Source organism: Suncus etruscus, chromosome 2, assembly GCF_024139225.1.
Source record: "Suncus etruscus isolate mSunEtr1 chromosome 2, mSunEtr1.pri.cur, whole genome shotgun sequence".
NCBI classification, from domain to species: domain Eukaryota; kingdom Metazoa; phylum Chordata; class Mammalia; order Eulipotyphla; family Soricidae; genus Suncus; species Suncus etruscus.
In genome coordinates, this window is record NC_064849.1 from 47,363,588 (window position 1) to 47,372,570 (window position 8,983).

Genomic DNA, 8,983 nt, shown 5'->3' on the forward strand with positions numbered 1-8,983 from the left:
GCCATATGTATTTCTTCTTTATCAAAGTGTCTGTCCATTTATTCTCCCCAATTTTTAATGGGATTAGATGTTTTTTTTTCTTGTAAATTTCTGTCAGTTCCATGTATATTTTGAATATTAGCCTCTTATTGCCATACTTCCATACATTTTTAGGGGAATTCAGCCCACCAGATGTATCCTTAGATTTTCCTGGTGGGGTAAACTGAAATATCCCCCATGGAGTTCCTCAAAAGGCCCACTGTGAATGCCTTTTTCCTCTGCGTGGATGGTTGAGGAATTTCTTTAGAGATGCTTCACATTGCATTTTTAGTTATTTGACTATCTCTCCTTTATAAATCTTAATGGAAAAAATGTGGTCTCTATTAAATAATTGGCTAAAGAAATTCCAGCACCAAAGATTACAATAAAACCCCATTTTGGACCTTATAAGTTTTTTTTTTCTTGCAGCTGAAGTTCTGGGGCAAAATTGAAGATAAATTGATAAAAAATACTGTTTGCTTCATTATGATAAATAATATCTTTAACACCTGTGACTGGCTATAACTTATAAAAACCTCTGTCTCGAGAATAAAGTCACACTCCTGCCATAAGATGTGTTGACCCCACATACTCTGTGTGTGTAGTTATTATTATTTCAATATTATCCCGTTCCGCCCATGCTCCACTTTCTTCTCGTGAGGACTTCACCCCCACTAGAGTTGCTGAGACACAGGGTGCCCACAGCACCTTATTTGATGGGTATTGGGTGAATAGTTTCTCCCACTTAGTGGGTGGCTCTTATATCCTGGGCACTATTTCCTTTGAGGTGCAGAAGCTTTTCAGTTTAATATATTCCCATCTGTTAATCTCTGCTCTCACTTGTTTGGAGAGTGCAGTTTCCTCCTTGAAGATGCCTTTAGTCTCAATGTCATGGAGTGTTTTACCTACGTGTTGTTCTATATACCTTATGGTATCAGGTCTGATATCGAGGTCTTTAATCCATTTGGATTTTATCTTCGTACATGATGTTAGCTGGGGGTCTAAGTTCCACTTTTTGCAAGTAGCTAGCCAGTTGTGCCAACACCACTTGTTGAAGAGGCCCACTTTGCTCCATTGAGGATTTCTTGCTCCAGAAATATATAATATATATGTATTATATATTAATTCTTATAAATTTCCCTAGCATGTCAAAAATCTAAGATATGAAATGAATGGTGAGAATAGTAAATTTCTATTCTATGATAAGTAGAAATAAAGTAACATTACCAACAATATCAAAAATCATAAAAATGTTTAATAAGCAAGGATGAAACAAAAGGAATTATTCATAAAAATATTTAAATAACTCAAGATTAACATGATTGTGGCATGGATCTTTGAAAAGTTATGGTTTTTGGGTGGGTAAAAGGTTGTCTATGTCAAGCAGGATCAATCTCGAGAAAGCCAAAATATTTTCTGATATAATAAGATATTAGAAAAAACCTAATGAACCAAGAATCTATCTATCAAAAGTTTTGAACTGAAAAATAGGATAGAGTTAGCAATTACAGATATAAAGATATGAAAGGAGCCATTTAAAGAGATAATATCAGGGATTCAATTTTGTGCATATTGACTTTGAGGAGTATGCTCTGCATTCACTTCTATACATTGGTATGGAGCAAAAAGAGAGATCTCTTCTATAATAATAATAGCTGTCTGGTTACACCTACTCTTTAAATCTATAACTGAAACCATTCATGCTGCAAAGATAGTCCACTGCATTTTGAACTTGTCATGATTAACTGATCATTCCTAGTTTTTCAGAGTTCTTTTATCTACATAAAATTCAATTTTATAAGATTTATTATGTATTCCTGCATTCAGTGACCCACAATACCTGCCAAGCTACAAGCTAATGACATTAATTAAAATTTCCTTTTATATACTCTTTAGAAAAATTGATGTCTTTTTTCAGTCTTTTTTACTTTTCCATTGTCTCTTCTGCAGAAAATCAGTGTCACCATACTATTAATACATATCATTGGAATGCATTTATAGTTAACAAAAAACTTTATATTTTATTGAACAGAAACATAGATTATGTCCCATTTTGAAGGCTAAAACTGATAGAAGTGTGTTTTGCCAACCAATACCATAATGCATTAATTTTCTACGGATTCTACTCATACATTTTTCTGAGTTTTAAAAAGTTTTATTTAGTCATGTTAGTGATACAGTTTAAACTTAGTGTTTTATTTTATATAATGAAGTTCATTCTGATTGTTTAATTTGAAGTATTTGCTAATTTCTCAGAAATATTATTTTCTGAATGGCTATTTCTTTTCTATATCATTAAGTATTTGGTAATAAAAGTAGAATTTAGAGAGTTTTCTTATTTCATCTATAGTAGATGTCAGCAAACAACAGTAAAATGCCTGAATCTTATAGAACTTCACCTAATTCTTTCAGATTTGAGACATAACATTATGTTATGTCTATTATTTTTCACCCAATTATAATTGCCCAATCAGTTCTTACAATTCGTTGTTTCCCTATTCAGAAAGATGGGTCAACGACATACCAACCACCCACTTTTGGTTGCCATCTTTTGTTTATGTTGCTTTTTCTCTCAATTTGTTTCTCTGTGTTTAAACTTCAAGAACATTTGAACTTCCTATGTATTTGACTACCACATTCCATGATCATTAAATTGATCATCTAAGTATATATTTGATATTTAATTTGGTGTTAATTTGGTATTCCTTTTTTTTTTTCATTACTGAACACAATACTACTACTGTAAAACTGCATGTTACCCTTTTTCTTCTGGTTATTAGGAAACTTTTATTTTCATTAAAAGTTTATGCAGAAAAGAGATCTAAACTAACCTCCCTATTTCTCAGGTTATAATCAATTAAAAGAATCTGTTTCTAGACCCAGAGCAAAAACACAGCTTGTAGAGCATTTGCCTTGCACTCAGCCAATGCGGATTCTTCCTCTCCAATCCCCATACCCCATATTGTCCCCCTGGGTACCAGGAGTGATTTCTGAGCACAGAACCAAAAGTAACCCCTGACTGCCACCTGCAAGGTATGGACACCCCTTCTCCCCAAAATGAGAATCTGTTTCTGCATTAGGTAGATTTGTGCTGATTTCTAAGGCATTTTATTTTTTCACTCTTCACCAAGTGTGCTAAGAGCACAACCTTTATTTTTACATTCCAAACATACCTTTCAATCATCTGAAAATGACTGAGCTGTGTATCCTTTTACATCACTCACAGATTTTCCTTTATGTTAGATAAAAAAAGAATACTCAAATCTCCATCTATGAAAACTATTTTTTCACTATTCATACAGAAACCTTATTTCTAAAACATAGAACATAAGTTCCTGCACTATATTTAAAAATCCATTTTTTTACATTATAGTCTTCCAGTACATGTATTGTAAAAGACCTTACAGAGAAGGTCTTACAGAGAAGGAATATTTTTGCCACTGCTACTTGTTCAGGATAATTTCTTCCATTGTTTGCTACACAAAAATTATTTAGAAATTCTCCTTAACAGAGTTTAAATGAGTATTTTGATTAAAAAAAACAGATTGAGTAATGTCAGTAAATTATTGACCTAGTCCTTAAACTTTTAAAGTTTTAATATTAAAATTTTGTGCAACTTACTTATAGATAGTACATGCAGAATTTGATTTATGTGTGGTATACTAATATCATAGACCAATGATCCTTCAAGAAAAGTAATTAAATTTCACATTAAAATTATCCTCTGCAACTGGGGACAGAGATATAAACAGTAGATAATATGCTTGCCTTGCATATAGCTTATTCAGATTCATACCCTGACACTCCATATGGTCTTCCAAAACAACCAGAAATAAACTTTAACACAGGATCCAGGAGTAAACCTTGAGCACAACCTCTAAACAAACAAACAAACAAAAATGGTCCCAAATGCCCAAGAGAAGAAATATATATTATTTAAACAGTCATACCCATACATTATTTTTTCCAGGAAGCTTAAACATTAACATTGATAACTGTGGTAAAATTAGTATGTATATTATATATTATTGACTGTACATTTAGTATGTGTTAGCTCAATTGATTTTTGTATCATGTGAGCTCAATCACATTATTAAAAATATTTGGAGGAAATTTAGGCAAAGAGTTTATTTAACTGTTCAAGGGCACATTAATGAGAATCAATAAAACCAGTGTTTCACAATGGCTAGTGCATTTTGTAATTTGCTTCATAATTCAAATGAAGTATCCCTACCCTCAATGAGCATCTAAAAGTCTATTCATGAGAAGTACATATTTGAGAGAACACAGACTCCTCCAGAGTAGAAATAAGCAAGCAATGAAGCAAGCTTAGATCCCTTCTTAAGGCAAGTCACTTACTTGTTTTCTTGTAAGATGTAATTCTGTGATGGAACCAAACAAAGTTGGCTTCACTCAGAAGCCAACAGATTTGAACATCTGTTTCTTTTACTATTACACTCTCCTTGACTTATGCTTTTTGCTGTCATTAAAATTCTCTAAACAATGAAGGAGCAGTTATGAGTAAGATAAATATGAAACAAGTGCCACCCTCTTAAAATTGTTTATATCTGTATTAGTGTCCTTTGTGCATCAAGTGATTTTATTTTAGAAATTACACATAAAATTATGGCAAAGTTGTGACTGCAGATGACCTCCTAACCATTGCAGTCACTTACCATTAACTATTTTCTCTCCATTGTCACCATCATGATTATGGTCAACATTAATTCTGTAGTAATAGAATCTATCTTATATAACAGAAAATGTCTATATGGTGGTAAGCATCCTTGTTTCTTTCAATTTTTCTTTTTTTCCCCTCATACTGCAAGCGATTTCTCAAAGCAATCCCAGGTTTCACTTACATTAAGAGATTTCTCAAAAGAATTTCCTTATGAATTTCCTCAAGCAATTTTTAATTGTTGTCCTCTAAAACATGAGTGAAACTCAAATTCTAAAAACTAAATTCCCCATATAGTTGAGTCTCATTTTGCACAATGTTCTTTTACTCCAGAATACTGAGCCACATCTTACTTCTTTTTCTAAAAAGATGATTCTCACCCTCTTTTTGCTAATAACAGCTTGAAAAAGAAACTGAAACATTAATAAAGTCTTCAGGGCAGGAGACAAAAAGATAACATCCAGACAAAGAACAAAAAGATCCCCTACATATAAAGGATTCCATTATAGAACAATAAGCTGCAATCATCAGGAGACTACCAAAGTGTGAAACTTTACTCTAGGAAGTAGCAGTGCTATTCAGAGCATCCTCAGTGATCCTTTATTTTATTTTATTTTATTTTATTTTATTTTATTTTATTTTATTTTATTTTATTTTATTTTTTTGGTTTTTGGGCCACACCCGGCAGTGCTCAGGGGTTACTCCTGGCTGTCTGCTCAGAAATAGCTCCTAGCAGGCACGGGGGACCATATGGGACACCGGGATTCGAACCAACCACCTTTGGTCCTGGATCGGCTGCTTGCAAGGAAAACGCCGCTGTGCTATCTCTCCGGGCCCGTGATCCTTTATTTTAAGACAGGAACAGAAGCTAAGAAACTATAAGACGGGGTCTGAGCAATGCCTTCCACGCACTGAGCCAGGACGCACCACGGTTCAATCCTCTGGCGTCCCATATAGTCCCCCAAGCCAGGAGCGATTTCTGAGAGCATAGCTCGAAGCAACCCCTGGGCATCACAGTGTGTGGCCCAAAAAATTCAAATAAAAAAGAAACTATAAGTAAGATTAGTTGGAGTTGATAACAGGTGACATGTTGGCAATCTTCCACAACATTGCAGCTAGAATTGATGGTAAATAAATACCACATCTGATTACCTCCACAGTCACAGACCCAGGGATCAAATTCCTAAAGAGAGATATCCACCCATCCATGGCAAATAGCTTAACTGAGAACTGAGAAACTATCATCAAAAGTAATTACTTCAAGCAGACAAACGAACCCAATATAGATCCATGTCTTCATATCTAACTGTTAGCCCATAGGAAATTCTCCTGTAAAAAGAAAACATCTGGGAACTGGTCGGTAGCCAGCGGGTCCCAATGCCTGTTTAACCAGATTCTGCTTTCCAAGAGTGTCAAGGTAATGCTCTCTGGTAAAACTGAGGCTCAGCATCCTCTTAAACCTGTCCAACTCAGATCCTCTAGATGCTAGATCTAGACTAGATGCTCTGGTAACTGTGCAGTCACACTCAAATTTGGTGACGCAGACAGAGCAACATCACAGTGGATATTGCATTTGCCTTGCACTCAGCTGAGGTAGATTTGACCTCCAGCATCTTATGATCCCTGAAGCTTGCCAGGAGCTATTTCTAAGAGCAGAGCCAGGGGTAAACCCTGAGCACCACCAGGTATGCGTCCCCCCAAAAAAAATTGATGAGGCAGTCAGTTGATGCTCTTTTTTAAAATATTTTATTAAAACACCTTGATTACAAACATGATTGTGGTTGGGTTTCAGTCATGTAAAGAACACCCCCATGACCAGTGCAGCATTCCTTAAGTCTGCAGACTTTCAGTTGCTTTCCGAGCCTGCATAAACTAAATTTCCCCTAGAATTATGATTAAGAATTATCACTTATGATTAAGAATTATGCAATTAGCCTACCAGAAACACTTGAATATAGGTGTTATTGACCTCCCATTTTTAGAATATAAAATTAATTGAAAGAGAATAACTAAGGAATTAAAAATAGTGAAGATAAGAGTTAAGTGTGATCACATGAAAAGGAACAACTTTGGTATCACAGGGGTTCTAGAAGGAGAATAAAGAAAAAAGGAGCAGTATTCTTTTAAATAATAACTGAGAACTTCCTCAAGCTAAGAAAAGTGATAGACAATCAGATTCAGTAATTCAGGAATCCAAAATTTCTAGAGAAAATGAGTTCTAATATACACACACCAAGACATTTATAATTAAAATTGGAAAAAAAGTCGAAGCTAAAGAGAAACTCCTAAAAACAGCAAAAGTAAAGAGACATTAAAAATACCCCCATAATATGGTTCATCTATTTCTTCCAGAAAATCTATAGATGAGATGGGACTTGAATAATGCGGAAAAAAAAAATGTACTGAATTGAAAAGAACTCCAACCAAGAGCAGATTCCTCTGCTAGGTTTCTTTCTCTGCTAGGTTATCAGAATTTAAGAAGAAATGAAGAGTTTTTCAGAAAAACAATTACAGAAATTATGGCATTAAACCAAAAGAAAATTTAGGGACTTATGTAAAGGGAAAGAAAATTCTGTAAGAAGTAATATATCCAAAATATAAAGTATGGAAGAGGAGAACAATATGGACTAGAGTATAAAGTTTAGCAATTTTTCTCATATTGCCATCACTCAGTAAAGTTTCGAAGTTCTTTAAATTTTAGAGATTTTAATTTTTAGTTATTAAAATACAACTTTTCTTGGGGAAGGGGTTGGCCACACTCGGTGAAGCTCAGGGTTTACTCCTGGCTATGCACTCAGAATGACTCCTGATTTGGGACCATATAAGACACCGGTTATAGAACCCAGGTCTGTCCTAGGAACAAGGCAAATGCCCTACTGCTGTGCTATTGTTCCAGCCCCAAAATATAACTGTTTATTAATTTATTATTTCTCTATTATTATTTACATATGCATGATATTAGCACATTTCCCTTATATCCCTGATTATTATTATAGTAAATGTTTAATATTATTTTTCTCAGTTTGATTTTTGAGAGAGGTCAGGGTTGTTCTATATTAGTTTTCTTTAAAAGATGGATCATGTGATCCTAAGTCTCCTTTTGTTTAATATCTTTTAATTTTATACAAAATATTTTATATATTCTATCTTGAAACTTTAGATTTTATTTTATTCATCTGTAAAATTATTATTTGGTTTAGCTTTAAATTGGTTAGACTCACTACAATATATTGGTTTTTTGGATATCAGTTCAAATTTTTAAAAGTCCTTTTATCATTCATTTCATACTTTGACCTTTGCTTATGTAATTTAGGGGTCAATAAAATATTTGGGCATAATTTACATTCAAAATTTGCTATAACCTTCCAACCACGTTTACTTCCAACTCTCTAATTACTGGAGTATTACTTTAAATTTCTAGTTGTTCTACTTGTCATAAATTTTCACCTGATTTTCAAAGGTCAAGGATGATGTCAAGTTGCTAATTGCAGTTTTAGCTATCTATGTGCAAACTGTGTCTTTTTCTTAGGCCAGACACTGTAAAATGGAAGAGCCACCTATACTAATATCTCTTCTAAGTCTCAGTTTATTCTTACACCACTTTACATTTTTGTATATTCCAGTGATATCAGATGCTAGAGTCTTTCAGTTTTGTGTGTGAGGGGTAAGATTGTTTCATGTTTAATAAGCTAAAATATATAAAGCACAGTTTTTAGTTCTTCAAGAGTACTACTATAATTTGAACTCAATAATAGAAGTCTCACTCTCAATTAAAATACATTATAGTAAATAGGATCTATCATAATCTAACTCATATACTTCTTGTATCATATCTTGGTTCACTCTCCTATTGGTTGAAAATCACCAACAACTAACACTGGTTTTCCAGAAAAAATATCAAAGTAATTCTATTTTAAGATTTTTTTCTTTGATTATTTTTTGTTGGATTTTTTTTAAGGGAGAGGAACTACTTGATCAGAGTTTATTCCTAAATATGCACTCATGGATCACTATTATCAAGGTTCAAGGGGTGGAATAAACCTGGGTATCAACCCTGGTCAACTGCATGCAAAGCAAGTTCTGTACACCATAACTATACTTTTGCTCTGACTCCCTACTTAGAATCTTTTTATTTTTGATTAGACAGTTCAATCCTATTTCTCCATTAACCCAATTGTATGCTTTAATTATAAACCCAAAATACATTAAATTGTGCCAGATTTTTATATATTTAAAATATGTTAATCATTCATAGACCAGTAGTAAGATTTCTGGCCCATTTCCCAT